The following is an 18,870-nucleotide window of genomic DNA, read 5'->3' on the forward strand; positions in this document are numbered from 1 at the left end:
TAACGCCGTTATTCCCATCACTGGCTATCAGCGGCTCAAACCTCCGTTACTAACTCTGAAATGACGTTTTGGAATTAGCAACGGAGGCATGGGATTAGATGCGTAAGAAATTAGTCCTACATACAAGAGCGTTTTAATGACAAAAACTTTACAAACGTCTTGAAATACATAATCTGAACAATGTTTCGAGGTGTGGTAATGTTGTGGCCAATTCTCTGTCTCTGGTTCAGGTCTTCAATATCAGGTTCAGGTCTCAGAAGAAATCTTTCAGAGTCGAAGTTTCAGGTCTCAGAAGTAACTTTATTGAACAATTCAACAAAGTGAGATGGTAGCTAAGCATCTAATTTTACAATGGTTTTCTCTCAGATCTTATAGCTTTTCTCTCATCCCTTGGTGTCCAATTTCCTCGCTTGGTGACCAATTAGCGTTATCATGGTTATCTTTTTCTCTTTGCTCCTCCTTGTCTCGTCGCCACGATTAGAAACACCTGCATTAATGTCCAATTTCTATTGGTGGCCATACTGGCGCATGCGCTTTATTAAATATGATTTCATATATGGTTTTTCGGGTACTTTTCCACTCTTGTCCTTAGACTACCTTTCACCCAGTTTTTGTCCTGTCCTCACACAACCTCTTCCTCGTAAACACTTTTGACAGGTTCAGTGTTTCCCATCATTTTGTCCCCTTTGACCTGTTCTCTCTGTTTCCCATGATTTTAGGCCTTCGTTTCCCCTGCTTTTGGGCCTCCCATATTCTAGGCCTAGTTTCCCTAATATTCATATCATGCATTTGAATAGGATTTATGTGTGACACAGATGAGACAAAGAAAATTCTCCAACAGTAACTGTAGTATAAGCGGAATAAATGACTTCAGGCCGTTGAAAAATAACGGGCTTTCAGTAGAATTCTATCTTCACTTTTGGGAGTTTATTAAATTGCCTTTATTTCATAGCAATTATGTAAGGAATAATTGACGACAGTTGCGTCGTGACCGCATTACCACCTCGGGTGTGCATTATTTTTCTAATAATTCAACGGCCTGTCGTCAATTATTCCTTACATAATTGCTATGAAATAAATGCAATTTAATAAACTCCCAAAAGTGAAGATAGAATTCTACTGAAAGCCCGTCAATACCAGGGGATTTACCTATTTTCATTGAGTGCAGAGCTTGATTAATTTCCTCTATTGACAAATCAGCGTCACAAATTCGACTAAACTCACGATCAATAATTGGTATACGGTGTTTAATTGTATTAATAAATTTTTCACAGCTGTCATAGTTAAATTCAGATGTATAAAGATTGCTGTAAAATTTGCTAACAAATTCTGATATTTCTTTAGGGTCTTTAGAGGTAACTCCATCGATGTTAAGCGCTGAAAGAGCTTTCCTCTGACCGTTTCTTTTTTCCAGGGCAAAAAAATAGTTAGAATTCTTCTCCCCCTCCTCAAGCCATTTCGCTCGAGATCTAATATATGCACCTTTGGCCCAGATTTAATTTTTTTATTTCCATATCTTCTTCTTCTGTAATCTTATCTTTAGCTAGTAAAACATTAAGTCTATTAACCAACTCTGAATCGGTTTTATGTTTAATATTTTTAAGTTCCTTACTTCTTTTAACTGCAATATATCTAGCTTTATATTTAAAGAACTCCCAGTTTTTTTTATAATCTCTGGTTGATCCGGTAAATAATTCTTTGGTAAGATTGATACTATTATTAAATTGTTTGTCTTGTAACAAGGTATTATTAAGTTTCCAATAGCCCCTCATTCTCGGGTTATCATTGATGTCACTCAATTTTATTGCAACTAATTTATGATCTGATAACGGGGCAGTGACATGAGAAACATCTTTTACATATTTAAGGATAGAAGATGAAATTAGAAAAAAGTCAATCCTAGATCTAAGAGATAAACTTCTATTGGACCAGGTAAAATCTTTTGTAGAAGGATTAAAGAACCGCCATGCATCAGTAAGAGAGAGATCGGAGCACAGGGAAAAAAATTAGATCATTATTCATCCTGCTATCAAGTCTAGGGGGGTATCTATCCAGGTGATCGTCCATACATTCATTAAAATCTCCCCCCAAAATAAAATAAACATTATTATATTTTTTGTGTAACTTTTTAAGCTTGTCCACTAGATGAGAGAACATTACTCTATTGGATGCACGAGAGTTGTCCATATACACAACAAGCTATAAAGGTGGCGTTATCTTGTTTAATTACAGCACAAACCCATCTGCCTTCATCAGAACATACAGTTTCTAATACAGTCCCTTTAAATCTATGTATTATTATAGCAGTCCCAGCCGAGTGGCTGCTGCCATGGCTAAAGAAAATTGAGCTTCCCCATTGCGTTCTCCAAAATTTAACATCTGTTTCCCCTGAATGAATTTCTTGAAGAAAGATAAGATCAGCTGCACTTCTTTTACAAAACAAAAAAATTGCTTTTCTTTTCAGATTGTCCCGCAAACCTCTAACATTTAAAGTTACAACCGACAAGGAGTTAAACAAATATTCCATAACAAGAACCCCTAAACAAAATGAGAAAAAACAACAAAAAAGTTACTTTCTTTAGACTAGCTACCAGAATGTAAAGGGAGAGGTGGATAATAACCAAAGCACATGTTATCGAGGTGATAAACAAATAAGGAGATTAATAGTAAAGGTAACAATAATTAAAGAAGAACAAAACTAGTTCCTATTTGTGCACAACTTAAAAGTTTTTGCACAGTTTATATTGTTAGTCGTCAAGTTTCATCTTTTCGATTTTTGCATGAGAAAAGTAACCAGTGCGAGCAGCAGCTTGGCTTACACGACATCAGCATAGAAGAGTTGTTTCCCATCAATCAAAGCAAATGAGTTGCGAAAAGTTGCCTTCTTGCCCTCCTCCCTTGCCTTCTTCACAAGAGGCCACAGCTTATCCCGCGCTGCTCTATCTTCAGGAGACAGCGGCTCCGAGAGACGCAGTTTATTGTCAGTTAGAAACTTGCAACCTTTAGCAGCACTCCAAATGATGTCACGAATGCGGCGCTGTGAGAAGAGAATGCTTTCAGTGATTTGTTTTCCTTTCTCAGAGCGTGGACCTCAGATTCCATATGATCGAGAGCCTCTTTATGCACGCCAACATCCAAAATAAGCTGTTGTACCGTCGCTGTTAGACTTTTGACTTGTTTGGAAGTTGCCTCTGTGGTAGTTTCAATCGCCAAAATCTTCTGGAACGTTTTGTCTAATTTAGAATCAAGCTCACGAATAGCCGCCAAGACATTCTCATTCCCGTTTCCACTAACGTTAGATTCTGCGCGTTTAGTTTTTTTAGCAGCTGGCCTCTGAGGAGTATCTGAGAGGGATGTGACAACAACCTCATTGTCGAAATTTGGACATGTGTCAAACCACTGTGATTCGGTATCTTTCTTAAGTTTAAATCCAGCACTACTCGAGGCTGATGCTGAATTCTCAAATTGATCAGTTGAGCCAGATGCGTCGGAAGACATGGTGTCAAGCCAAACTTGTTTAACTTTCTTCTTGTCTCTTTTTCCCATGCATAAAGATGTCAAATCAGAATCATATAACGTTTTCACGTATTTTTTTCACGTTATCACCAGTCCGATTAATAGGTTATATCACCACTTCACCTTTATTTCCCTGAAGAGCAAAGAAACACTACCACCTACACCGCCGCCATCTTGGCCTCACAAATCTATATTAAATAAAGCAGCACCATTAAAAGCTTCAACCGCCATCTTCTATTGCATCCGCTGCAGTACAGCCTTGCACTACAGCGTCCCAATGGTTAAACCGCGTTATTGCAGGCGTTATTAGTTGAAAATATCTGTCGACAATATCTGTTTTGACGTTTATCGATAATGTCGACTACATTTTTCAGCCCTAGGGAGATGAGTGAAGAGCTGTGCCTTATTTCTAACGTTACCTATATTTCACGACGAGTGTTCCACACAGTGTTAGAGCGAACACTAACAAATATTACTGGATTTCGTTCCTTAAAAGGCAACTGAGAGCTTTAATTCACTACAAAATTTTTAATTAATTGCGTTTGACACCCATATTTGGCAGAAAATAATACCACGCAGATCAATCATTTCACAACATGATAAACTTAACGTTACCACAGTTCAGAACCACGACTATCACAGAACCACGGTCAACGAAAGAATATTCTAATTAAAATCATAATTAGTTTTAGTCCAGTGATCTTCCTGATAGGCCAATTTAACGTTACTGGTAGAACACTCTAAAAATTCAACAGTTCACCTTGTAAAATGGCCTGTGCTTCGCGCACGCAAAACTTTAGGCTTTGTCGAGTGTGCTCAGAAAAGAAAATGCCTGTGAACGTGCATAAAAACAATTACAGTGCGCGAGACGTGATGATAGACAAAACTAAGCTTAATCGAGGCTTTACTACCTTTACATTTATAAAGTGGCATGACATTGGCAAAAATCTAAATACAAAAATCAGACGTCAGAGCTCGTTGGCTGTCTAATGTTAATTATTCATTATTACAGTGATTTGTGATCGAATAATAGATTAAACTAATAAACTGTATACATTGAAATCAATTTACAGTCTGATTTATCTGTATTACTATCAAGTTAAAGTATTAGACTTACCCCACGCTTGACTCTTCCACAAGTAAAATGGCGTTCGCATGTGGTCTGGACTCTGGTTCAGTCAAAACGACGGTTGCACGTAAACGGAGGTGTGGCTTGGTTAACTCTAAAAGAGAGTTATGTTTGCAACAACGCAAAATGACACCAACTCTTATTTAAAACGGACACTTCTGGTGTTAAACCCAATCTGTTTAGTGTTGATTCAACACTTTATTTTAACACTTTATTGTAACACTGGAAAATCAACACCGGTCAATTTACTGTGATGTTGACAATTTTACATTGTACAGGTTATCACTTGGTTTTTGACCAAGTGAAGCTCTTGAAACAATTCACAGAAGAGTATGTTGTCTGGAAAGAAATCAAGCATCACTGGCAAAGGCTCAAAAGAGACCATGCCTTTCTTAAAAATCTTTTAAAATAGGTTGCTGTTGATATAACTGTTTTTGTTCAGTACTTCGCTTATATTATGTGCTGCAATATTATATATATATAATACTTCAATGTGTATATTATATAATGTACTGACTGCTGCTTTGTAAATTTATGTAAGGAACAGGCAACTCTGGCCCTTTGCATTCTACTTTTTGAGGTTAATTAAGAGTTAACCTCCAACCCTAATCGAGCACATCTGAAAATTTGAACCAAAGTCTTCAGGTTTACTTATAGACAATAGGCAGGAGGGTTTGAGGTTGGAGCTAAATCTGCAGGATAGTGGACGCTGAGGGCCAGAGTAAACCATCACTGCTTTAAATAACGCAGAACATAAGCTGACCCGACTGTCCATTAAACAACTTCATTTGAATGGTTTGTGTTTTTTGTTTTACTTTCAGACCAGCACTGGAGAACGCCTGACAATGGGATGTTGAGACTTCTTCCTCTGGTTGAGAAAAAGCTACACCACATCAGTGATCACATCTTCTGTTCTTCAACTGAACAAACTGTTTAGACGAGGAAGAACACAAACATGATAGAGACGTACAGGGAAGAGCAAGAAACCAGTTTAGCTGTGAGTAGTATGTATAGGACACCATGTGTCAACATGATTAATGACTTTGACCTTTGACCTTTTGACAGGTTGAACTTCCGGTGACCTTTATGATTGATGGGTTGAACTTCCGGTGACCTTTATGATTGATGGGTTGAACTTCCTTTATGAGGTCATGGGATTAACCTTTGCCCTATCGATCATGTGGTTTGACAGTTGCTTTTGCCCCGGTGACCTAGCTAGCCCTAAATCATAGTTTTGACGGGTAGTTTTGACGTATTTAAATAGAACAGATGTTTTGACGGCCGGTGTCATGTTATATGTGTGTGTGTGTCTGGTTATATGGTATGTGTCAGGCGTCCCCGGCATCGCCACCCACCCTCGCATTCCAGAGCAGCGTATATAAATGGGGTCACTGTGAAACTGTGAAGTGTATGTCACACAAAACACATTCTATCCTTTATATTCTATCCTTTGTATAATTTATAGAATATAAATGATATAATCTAAAATAATTAAACTAAGCTTGAAAACATTCAGTTTTTAAAGTATATAAATATCTTATTGATCCAATTGTTTTAGCTGAATATAAAATAATTATCTTACATAAAACATTCTATCCTTTAGTTTTTTTAGATTATATAAATTATATAAAGTTGAAAACATACTGTTCTTTAAAAGTGTATAAATGAAATGGTTATAAAAAAATATCTTGCTAAAGCGTATATAATGAAATGCTTATACAATATATCTTACTAAAATCTACTGAAACCAATTATTTTAGTTTTAGATAAACAAAAGAATAAAAAATCACCTTACATGTTTGTAAGTCTTGTTGGTCTCTGACTCAGCGATCAAGATATCAGGTGCTGAATTTATTTCAAAGTATAATCCTTTAAAGTTTAAAAGATATCTTTTAAAAAAATGTTATAAATTGAATACACTATTAAAAGTGGAAATACAAAAATACTTCTTTCCTGAATGACCTCTCACTGTCTCAAAACATGGGGAGCGCGCGTGTGTCTTTCTGTGAGCTCTGACATCTGAAACAGGATCCCCCATCCACATTCCTGAGCACGGTGAAAGTGATAATAATGTTTTATATTTCACACAATAATATAAAATAAAATATCTTGCTAAAGTTGAAAAACATTCAGTTCTTTTTAAAATATAAAAATCTACTGAAACCAATTAATTCAGCTTTAGATAATCAAAAGATAAATAAAAATCATCTTACTTTATTTTAGAGAGTTGAATAAGCTCTTAACACATCAATGCCCATACCATTGATGTCCACAAAAAATGCAATGTATGAAACGGGTTCACGGAAATAAAAAAATCATCTTACGTGTTTAGAAATCAGGGCCCTCTGGCCTCTCTTTACACCAGCGGGGCTCTAACTCACAGATCAGAATGCTTCTCAAAGTAATAGCCAGAGCACATCGTATTCCAGAGAGCATCAAGGCACTGTGATTAAACAATGTCACAAAATTACAATCAGTTAAATGTTTAGAGAGTTAAACAAGTTTATGAATGGGTTCACAATATTGTTTTACACAACTTGTTTACTGAATTCATATAGTCATTCCTGAATGACCTCACACTGCCTCAAAACATAGGGAGCACGCATCTATGTATGTGTGTCAAAGCAGTAAAGGAGCCGCGCGCGTGTCTGTGTGTCTATGCGCGCATCCTCTGCTTTCTGACATCCCCCTCCTTCTGCTCCTCCACATTCCATAGGTAACAGTGAAACTGTGAAGTGTATCTCACACCAACTAAAGTTGAGAAAACTTTCTGTTCTTTATAAGTATATAAATGAAATGGTTATAAAAATATCTACTGAAACCAATTGTTTTAGATAAACAAAAAGAATAAAATCCATCTTCCAATAACACATTCTATTCTTTAAAAGTATATAAATAATATAAAATCACAGAGTGGTTCTCTCTCTCTCTCTCTCATTTAAAAGCATAACCTTAAAAGTTTCAATCAAATATTTAAAGTTTCAATACATTCATATCTTCTATTTATCTTTTAGAAGACTTATGTATGATATAAATGATTTTGTTTAACGGTGACCTAAAGTATAATTGTTATTAAACAATGTCTGTTCAAAAACTATAGATTGTTGAAAAACTGTACTTAGTCGTCTTATATCTCATTTATATGAAAAGATTCAATCAGCATTTTTTGTCCATGCGGGGGTTTCAATTTTTATGGCTTTCCATAGCTATAATGATGTTTGTACCATAACTGCATATTCTATCATGTACACCTAAACACAGAAAACTACATTTTCAACAAATGAAATAAATAAGTAAATCATTTAATATCATTTTTTGCGCACACACACGGTTCTAAAAAATAAACTAATTTCTATTTTAAATTAAATTATTATTCATATATATATATATATATATATATATATATACATATAACCAATAAATAATAACATATACTACTAAAATGTAAACAAAGTTTTAGCTAAATAATTAAGTATATAAATAAAAACACCTTACATTCCTGAGGTGAGAAAGGGGTTTCCTATTATCAGACTAACTGAAGTTGAAAAACATTCTATTTTTTCAAAGTATATAAATTAATTGTTTATAATATAAAATCACAGAGTGGTTCTCTCTAACACAATGATTTTTGAACTGCATATTCGATCATGTACACCCTAAACATGTACACACATGATACTTCGATCATGTACACCATCACAGAAAACTACATTTAAAAAAAAAATGAAATAAATAAATAATTTAATAAAATGTAAACAAAGTTTTAGCTAAATAAAAACACCTTACATTTCCAGAGAGGCGAAGTAGTTCTTTATGCAATGATAAAAACAATCCCCAAAAAAAGCAAATAGTTTAAGTTGTCCTATAACAGCCCCAGACCCTCCCGGTGATAAACTACAGTGTGAACTGAAGCTTCAGGATATAGGGCGACATACCAGATGAGTCTCGGGGGGACAATGTCGCAGTAAATCTAGTCTGCATTTCAGAGCATACTACATCCAGAGTTTATACTAAATTCATTTAAAAGCATAACCTTAAAAGTTTAAATCAAATCTTTAAAGTTTTATTAAAACCATATCTTCTATTTATCTTCTTAGAAGACTTAGGTATTATTGTTACTAAACAGCGTCTGTTCAAAAACTTTAGATTGTTGAAAAACTGTGCTTAGATCATAGATCTTTTGTCCATACAACATGTTTGTCACAATGTTTTTAAGAAATCCGAGGACTTCACGTTGCTCTTATTTAGACAAAGTTGTATCATTTGGACAATCACCACACAATTTGAGAGACGCAATGTGTGATAAGTAAAGTTGGTCTTGAGCGAATATTTAATCTTACTGGTAGCTATGATCTATTACACGTATAAGATCATTTTAACTTGTATCTCCCGAACTACCCTTAACCCTCTGAGGTCTGAGGTGTTTTTGGGGCCCTGGAGGTGTTCTGACATGCTCTGACATTTGTTTTTTTTCAGTTATTTATAAACATGTTAATGGCAAAAGTGTAAATTCACTCTATATAACACAAACAGGGCTAGCATAATATCTGATCAACATGCTTGTAAATCTTTGTATTTTTAAGAGAATAAGGTTTATGCGTGGTTATTTAAAAAAAATTTCAGCAACTTTCTTTTTTTAAGAACACAAAACACATTCTAAATATGTGCCCACAAGACTCTTGACTAATATATGTTGTCGTTTCTAGTTCTGGCTTCAAAATGATGTGAAATTCATCCTGCCTGATCGTTCTCTTAAAACAATACATTGATTTAAACATTGTAAAACAGTTTTTTTTGTCAGAAGAGGTTTATGCGTGGGAGGGGTAATCGCTCATCAATATTAATGAGATTCAGACCAGGGGTGTGACATAGACACTCCCCCAATGACTAATGGGCCATCAAGAGAGGCAGCCTGAACAAAGAGGAGATTCAAAGGTTTTGTTTTTCACTGTTTTATTGTAATTCCTCTATGAGGAGGAACTTAATGTTTTAAATTTGCAATGTTTTAAACTCAGCTGTGGTCCAGGTTCCCGTGCAGGCAGGAATCTCAGAGTCTGTGGAACCATATCAATGTCAGTCTCTGTTTTCCATGACAGAGTAGACTGCTTGTTGCTTGTCTGAATGTTTGTCTTGGCCCTCTTTGCAATAGGTGTCTGATGATCACCATCACCTTTATAGCTGTAAAACAAACAAACAACTGTGAGCATGTTTATTACACAAAATATAACAACTGCATTTCAATCATTATAAGTAACATTGGCCAGATGCAAAGCCATACAGACACATAATGTTTGTATGGACTATGTAAAACCAGAATATGTAAACAGAATTATACTAATATCTGAAAGAAAGGGAATAAGTGTACTTACTTTTCAGTTGTTCTCAAAACTGAACGACACCTGTCGCGTGCCCTCCCAGTGCGAGTTGCAGGTGAGGGTGAGAGTGATGCTACCACATTCCTATAAAAATAATAATATTAATATTAATAAAGGTTGAACAAAGTACTATGCCAGCACATGCATAACTGATGGACAGTCAGCATTTTGGTAAAACAACAAAAATAAGCTCTTTTATACTAACATTACCAATCACTAATTGTAATATTGTGCATACATAACACCACAATTTTTGCAATTGTGTCTGGTAATTGTGTTTTGCAATTGTGTCTGGTAGGGCTGGGCGGTATGACGGTATATATCGTTACCGCGGTAGAAAATGTCAACCGTAACAGATTTTTTCATTCCGTGATACCGCAACATGTAAATAAGTGGGCGTGGTTAACTCACAGCGTGCGAGAGACTGAGACACTGAGATTTGTCAAAGAAACATGGAGAAAGCAGATCAAGAGGATCCACAAAGGAATGACGTTTTCTAAAGGGTTGTTGTTAACGTGATATTTTTCGGTGGGAAAGGCGCAGCAGTGCGGCACCCGTAGGCTGTTACAGGAGTGCACGATCGCAACAGGGAAAGCATGAAGCTACTTGACAACAACAGTTCATATATCAATATCGTAACGAATAGAAATAACCTAAAATAATGTATAGTTATCATCTTTCTGTCTCTTATGTATAGTTACTTTTTAAACATGAAACTCGCATTCAGTATGACACGAGAGCGGTTGCCGTGGTAATGAACAACCTGCTTGTTAAAGCAAATGTATAACATGTTAATCCTGTATCTGAGGCAAAATTACTAAATATGCAGCGCGAGTTATATATTTCTAACTCCAAACAATTGGCCACTGAAACAGCTGATAAAATCTTTCTTCGATTCAATGCGTGATTACAACTTGTCACTCAAATTAACCGATCGCATTTTACTGATGCAAAAGACGCGCGCATGCACACGCACTGAGAGGGAGCGCGGTGTGTCTGTGTTCACCGAGCTATGTAAAGTAATGACGCAGTTACAAGGTGTGTATAATTTACAGTTAACTTACTTAGTCAACACTAACAGTAGCTGCTGTTCGGTTTTCATACTGCTGTTCTCCTAGTCACTTATGAACTTGACGCTTCTGAACATCTCTTGATTAAAGCTTTAGGTGACGGGTTGCCAGATATCACAAAAAAGAACAAAACAAGCCCTTTAGAAGCAGACATGGCCAAAATGTACCGGGAAAACATTTAAACATAACTAGTAATATCCTACCAAATTAAAAGGAAGTCATTTATTAGTCATTTATTATGAATAGAATAGTTCAATATAAAATATTCAGATATTATAAACTGATTGATGAAGTAAAGCAATAACATGAGATTGAAAAATTATTCAGCAACACTTTATTTAAAGTTGAATTGCACCTATGAGTTGTATTTAATATCAATAAGTTGGGGGAAGTTCATCTAAAAGTTGATGAGAGTGTTTTGTTTACTATATTTAGCTATTAAAAATAGTTTACCAAAGAAATCATTTACCAAATAAAAGAAAAAGAAAATTCAAACAAAGTGAAGTACTTTTCATTTCTAAAGTATTTGGGTTTATTTATTATACAAAGCCCTTTTTGTCGATTTTTCGAGAACAACTACAACTATAAATAACTATATCGTGAAATATATCGTTACCGTGAAATAAAATTAGTCATACCGTGAAACCGAATTTTGGTCATACCGCCCACCCCTAGTGTCTGGCAATCCACACAGGCACATGTACATTTGTAGCATTTCTAAGTATATAAACAAAATTGGTCTAACATCTGTAAAATAGTGGGTAAATATGTACTTACTCCTTCTGATTTCTGTCTGTGTTGCAGCGTGCCCTCTTAGTGCGAGTTGCAGTGAGAGGTGAGAGTGAGCAACCTACATCATTCCTTTCAAAAAAAGTTGAAAACTATTATTATCATATAGAGTACTATTCCAGCACATGCACAACTGATGGGCATTAGCATGCTGATAAGATAGCACAAAGAAAAAATATGTAACATTATCAACCAACCTCAAAAAATAAATAAACTCATACAGGCTCATATTGTAATAAGTATATAAACAAAATTGCACAAACATTGGTAAATATGTACTTACTCTTTCTGACGTTCAACTGTGTTGCTGCGCGCCCTCCGAGTTGCAGATGAAGGAGATGCAGCATTCCTGTTTTAAAAAAAGTTGAAAACTATTATAACATAAATATTTCAAAGTATATTACCATTAGTCTATATGAATAACTGATGCAAATAATTGTAGACACGTGCTGTAGGCATATATTGTGTGTCAATAGGCCATTACGGAGATAGCACAACGCAAACATTAACACATTTGCAATTCATCAGCTGGGCATATTTACACATTTCAGCACATACACACATTTGCAATAGATATTTGCAAGCACTCTTCATTTAAATATAAATTACTCTGAATGGAAAGTATGGAAATGGTCCAACCAGTAAAATCTGTAGCCTACATTTATTTAAAATAGCTTGTCAACTAATTTCTCTGTACTGTAGGCTAATTGGCCTACGTGTTGTAGCCTAGTCATTAAAATTAAATAAAACAATTTAGTTCATATTTAGGTTTAAATAAAATCATAATTTTTTTTTTATTTCATTTATGTTGATTATATGAAAAGTGAAAAGCATGAGTCAGATCATGCGCAATCGCGAGACAAATGGAGTGGGCAGAGAAGATTTTGACCATTTCATCAAGTTTATTTTTTGTATAAAGCCTTTCTTTAAAGTGAATTTCGTTTTGTATTAATTGTATCTTAATTTTAATAGTTGTTTCATCAACCAAATGCCTGTATTTAAAACATAAGAATTAAAAATAGCAGGAACTGGAGGCCTCATAAATGAACCCAAACTCATAAGCTTTGCCTAAAATACCAGAGAAATATATAGAAAGCTCGAAATGTGTTATTTTAAACGAAACTATTAAAAACGAAATAAAACAGACTGCATGAAGCCTCTCTCCTACTTTATAAAGCATAGCCTAGACAATTCAAATAGAACTCATTTCAGGGGGCGTTTACCTTATTTTGCATATCACCTCAGCACATTATCTTATGAATAGCGCGCTCTGCGAGAGGGCGTGAACTAATTACAGATAATTAGATGAGACGGGAGAAACTGTACTTCTCTTTAGTTTCATACAGATTACATTGCAGGAGAATATTTGTTTTGAATGTGAACTGTTTTATTTTAAAGTAGAAATTTAAAGCTTTCTTTAGACGCATGTTTCATGGTTGTGTGATAAGTATTCGCTGAGTTTTCCAGGCTTGTTTCAGAAAGATTTTTGCGGAGACAGAGTGAGCTGAAAGCGCACCCTGTTTATTTTATTTATTTAAAAATAAAAACAAGGTTTTGATGTTAATGTGAGTGTACACAAAAAAAGAAGACCCTCTATAGTTTATAATCATGTATTTATTTTATTTATATGACCATAAATGACGGTTTTTTTTAAGTTTATGTTGCTGCTATGTGAAAAAAATCCAGCAAAACGCGTGGGCGCGTTTCTCGACCTCAGAGGGTTAATCAGTGCGGAAACACACAAGGTGAAACCCTTTACTGAGAATATACAATCGGTTATCTACTCAAAATATATGTAGAAGTTTCAAATGTTAGCATTTGTTGATGGTGGTCGCATGAACAGACTTTGGGGAGAGCTATAGCAGAAAGCATGCCCTTTGACCTCCTCAATTTTGGAGTCCTCCCAAAAGAATTTCTCCCATCTAGCGATTCTCCCATCTACTCTTTTTTTGCAACTTTGGTAAATGTGCCAAGAAGCTATGACAACATGTCTTCCAATAGCACATCATCGAGTTTAACTATACATGTTCTACCGTTATGCTGCCTATATAATGATTTACACAACCAAGCAATGAAAAAAGCTTGTCATTTAGACCGCAACTTTGACTTACCTGTCGAGAAGAAAGCAGGCAACTTCCCTTTTAAAGTCTTTCTCCTTGATTAGCTCTTTCCACCTGGGAAATGTATTTATTTACATCCCGATCAATTAAATTTCTGCTTTTGGGCGACGAGGATTCCTTCTCCTGCATAACTTTGATCCTGCATAATAATTTACCGTGCAGTGCGGCCTTTCAAATGTGCCAGGGGCAGTATTTTCAAATTTTCATCCAGGCTGCCCGGGTTCGACTCCCGGTATGGGAAGACAATTTTTTTATATATTGCCAACAAAATTCAAGTTATTCAAGTTCATCAATAATCATTTATAGTCTTAGAGGCCTACACGAACTGCAGAAACAAGCAGAAGATATGTAAAAACTCATAAATGCTGTTTCAGTACTGTATCATTTTTCACAAATACAATTATATTGAATTCAGAAAATTTCACTATGGAATATTTACTTTATCATAATTTCAATTTAGTATGTCATCATCTCATAATTATGACGCATAGTCATCATTTTAATTTCAACTTTTTAAGTCATAATTTCGACTTGTCATAATTTACAATTTTTGTCAATTACGCCTTTTTAATGTAATACTTAAAACGGTTTTAAGTCATAATTTGGTTGTTGACTATAGTAGTGTTGCACCTGCATGCCCACTAACTCGCTTGTGAGAGTCAGAGTGTGTAAAGTAAACTCTCATTAGTGTTAGTAGAGTATTAGTGGACTGGTAGGGTTAGAATAAGTAATATTATAATAAAATATCTGTTGGGGGGCATCACAATAAAGAGTTAATGTTTAATGAGTTAAATGACAACATACCATTTTTCAACCGAGCGAATCTGCACATGAGAGGCCTTCACAAGTCATAACTTCAGGGGTAGGTCAGTTGGCGAAAACACTGCGTGTGTAAAAATCAAATACTGTATTACAGTTTTTAAAGTTAAGTGTCACAAAGTCTGGCACAAGGCCATTAACTTGTTCTTTTTGCTTATTTCTACAAATATCAACCTGATAAATATGGACTGAATACACGAGATTATTAAACAAGATTATTTTTAAGAAAAGAAAAAACAGTGATTTGAAATACAACTAAACCATGATAATATTTAGTTTAGAAGTGTATGACTAAGTTTCAGGCATAGTGCAACCACGCAATGTTAGATTTCTCTAATCTCTAATTCATCTCACTCACAACGCACAACTTTGTAAATAAACATTTTCAAACTGTAATTATACCATATTTTATTCATATTATGTTGATTTAAAGCTTTTTGTTTGTTATTAACTAATACCTACTAACATCCGGCACAATCTGACCCCAACATCTGACCCCAAATAAACAGATAATGCAATGTTCGCAATCTACAGTTAGATATTCTCCTACTTAGTATCTTTGGGTGTATCTGTGGCTGTATTTTGTCACACCATAGTGATGCAAAGTTCCACACCCTGGACTAACTAAAAAACATCATCTTTATACAGGAATGTCCATGTAAGATTCAAAGACCAATTCGCTAAGAAAAGTTTCCAAATGATGGTTTTATTACTCCGCTAGATTTAGTCATCTTGTTCAGATAGCAGGCGACACTGTTTCACATGTTTTATGTGTTTTAGGTGAAGACTTTTCTTTGAGAGCCGTTTATAGAAATAAATGGCCATTAATAATTTAAGCGATAGAGGGAAAAGTTGCACTAAATGAAGTATCAACTTAGTCAAACAGAAAGACTATCTACGAATCACACAAAGTGCATGCTGTTTTACACTTAAACTATTGCACTGAGAGAGGCATATTCATCAAAGCTTGAGGCTGTTAAACAAAAGTTTCACACTTTGGTAAAACCTGCTGATAAAATTGCACAAAAGTAAATTCTAATTCTTCATCATCATGAGCCATTTAAAACAAATACAGAAAAGCCACTATAGTGATCAGTTTTAGCTTTTGAATGGATCTTGTTTTTGTACAGTTTGCAAAAAGTACATAGTCTCAGAGTGTGGTCAAACATGTTCATATAGGAATGTATCCTATACATTATAGGTCCTTCTACACGAGAGTGTTTAGTATGAGAGTGAATCTTTCTGCTATGTCTACGAAACATCGACGTCAAAGATGAGTATTACACTTCAAACTCGTCTAACTATTACACTTATTTTGTTATTATTTTGTGTGTGTCAATAAAAAACAGTTAAGCTAATGAATTACGGTTGATACGTGGTATTTTTACGTGAAGGGAGGGTTGATTCATTTTTTTATTCTGGCCCCACCAATACTTTTAGGCATCCGTCTTTTAGGCCCGGTCCAGAAAACAGACGTTGTGTCTTAATAATTGTTCTTCTTTTTATGATCTTCTTTTTATTCTGCATAATGCCGAAATGTTTTAACATATCGTAAATTTCAATGGTTAGATAAATCATCTAACTATTATATCTAACAATCAATAGTTATATGTGAAACAAGCACAGTCGTATTGGAATTGGATTCTTGTTTATACTGAACCGCATGTTTAACTGCGCTATTGTTCTCGGCATCATCAAAGTTCACATAGTTTTCACCGGAGCATAGCGACTCTGAAACAAGACTTTGTTTAAAAGATTTTGTTTGCATTTCTTCTGAAACATCCTGTTTTGAAACTGTTTAACATCGCTAGCGTAACACTTATCGTATTGTCGGGTTTGATTGTAATGTTTTGTATGGCGTTTTCTTTACACTTTCCCCCGGATATCATATTTGTTATATATCTCTTTGTTCATATACGACAGTCTTCACATGAATTGGATCGCTAGATCCAGTGCTAAAATGTATATTTTAACCCTTTATGCCGATATGCCGCACAAGGTTCTCTGTTCTCTGGTTCTATGTTTTAAAAATGCCCCGAAACAAAGACAAGGATCATCAAAATCTGTGCATACAACAAAACACATGTAGAAAATGACTTTTGTTTGAAGAAAAACTTAAATCAGCTGGTGCTATTGAAGTTATTAAACACCCCTGAATTCGGTAATGATGCGATATGGATATCACGTTTTAACTCAATACGCTAAAGGTCTATGAACTTTAACAATAGTCGGTAAAATGAACTTAAAAATGAAATACATCCTAACTACTTTCTAAATGTTTGTAAATCCAAAAACTGTTTGTCACTGGATCGAGTGAAAATAATAAACTTCTCCTTTGTTTTTATGCATCAAGTTAAATCCAAATGATAGGAAAACTTTATGATAGGAAAGTACGGACAGCTCCTTTGACCAAGCCTCTACATATCGGGCACTTGTGCAGAGAAGGCGCACATTCTTTGCACACAACTAGGTGACCACAGGGCATGAAGACAATGTTCACTTCCTTATCCATGCAAACTTTGCATGTGCGCTCCTCTTGAAGTCTTCTTAACTGTTCCTCCATAGGCAAGTCTGAAAGATCTTGACTGGGTGATGCAGCTTCATTTGTCTGGGCCATCAGTTCTCTCAGCAGGCAGACATCATTCTTCTTGATCCAGTTGCGGAAGACCTCTGCCGCTGCATTTCCTTTCGACAGGACTAACTCAATGAGCGGCCCTGTCTGCTGCTTGACTGTAGCGCAGTTACGAATAATGTCATACTCTTTCTGTGAGATGACGTTCTCCTCTAGAAGATGGTCCATTAAGCTCTGCACACTTTTTAGGCGCTGTGACACGGCAAGATGATGTTTCTTAAGAAAAGTAAGAAACTTACTTTCCCGCTCCTCCTCTCTCTTCTCATCTTCTGCACTTAGTAAATCACACACCAACACTTGAACGGTTTTGTAATTTTCTCCACTTGGGAGAATTTTGCTCTGAACGGTTTGCTTCACCAGGCCACGCTCAAATCCCATCTCTAAAGCAGACTTCACCGCAGGATTGTTCATCATCACTGCATCTTCTCCAGGACCCAGGTGTGCAACAGATGGATCAACAAATTCTCTTGAGTCTCCATTAGTCAATAGCTGCTCAAACACAAGGAAATCTTGCTTGAATCTGACGAACAAACTCTTGGCCCTTTTCTTGCAACAGGTATTCACATCTTGGAAACCACTTGGCATGTTCTACCCATGGATCATCACCAGACTCCCAACATCTGAGTCCACCATCGCAACAAAAGCACTTCACGTCATCATTACGACCAATATAGTAAAAACCAGCCTCAGCCAATTGGTCTGGTCGAACGGTTATTCTTGAGGGCCAGTTGACAAATGTGAGCGACCTTTCCTCACACTGTTTCATTGCCGATCCATTGGAAAGGCCGCCACCAGATAAAGGTACATTATCTGCACAGTCACCTCGAACGAAGCGGCAGTTGGGGTAATGCCTCTGGTGCTCTGATACTGCCTGATCTCCCGGTTCCCAGTTGCTAAGCTGGCCTCCACAACTGAAGCAAGCCACTCTGTCGCCCTGACCAAGGTAGTAGAAACCACTTTTGGCAAGCTCGGCTGGAGATACTGGTGCAAGAGGCCAATTCTGAAAGGTGTCAAGGCGTTCCTGTTCCCGACGCATGCCAGGATTCTGACAAGCCGGAGGGCGCTGGTGAGACATATCCTGGTGAGACATATCCAGGTTTAAGTAACCCACCCGCTCCTCCATTTGGCCTGAAACGAATGCCGTGGTGGTCGATGTTACGGGTGTTGCAGGGGTGGAAAGCTGTAGCATGGCTACTTTGCGAAGCGGGGAAAAGGCACTTTTGATGAAGGCTCTGGATGAAGACATAAAAATGGGGCCGCAGGGCGTGTCCACTCAAGCCCTTCTCTCTGCTGGACTAGTGTCTAGTCGTCCATGACAGAACACATAATCTTATTAAAAAATGTAATGAGAACAAAGAACGAGAACAAAATCGAATTTTGTTCAACACCATGTCTTTTCTTATGTTCTGTACACAGCAGG

The 18,870-nt window shown here is 36.1% G+C and overlaps 1 protein-coding gene and 1 pseudogene across 2 annotated transcripts in view; one reads left to right on the top strand and one right to left on the bottom strand.

The window, feature by feature from the left end:
* Nucleotides 1-18,870, top strand: part of LOC309510152 (NACHT, LRR and PYD domains-containing protein 12-like) — a gene marked incomplete at its 3' end in the record, with an annotated part of 757,492 nt that overhangs the window by 351,903 nt on the left and 386,719 nt on the right. The gene's annotated exons all lie outside the window — the stretch shown is intronic.
* On the bottom strand, nucleotides 15,434-18,639 carry LOC309510142 (putative inhibitor of apoptosis; annotated as a pseudogene). Its single transcript has one exon. The product of its transcript is annotated as a putative inhibitor of apoptosis (transcript).

This window comes from Leuciscus leuciscus (assembly GCF_965113295.1).
Source record: "Leuciscus leuciscus genome assembly, contig: SUPER_11_unloc_3, whole genome shotgun sequence".
Taxonomy (NCBI): domain Eukaryota; kingdom Metazoa; phylum Chordata; class Actinopteri; order Cypriniformes; family Leuciscidae; genus Leuciscus; species Leuciscus leuciscus.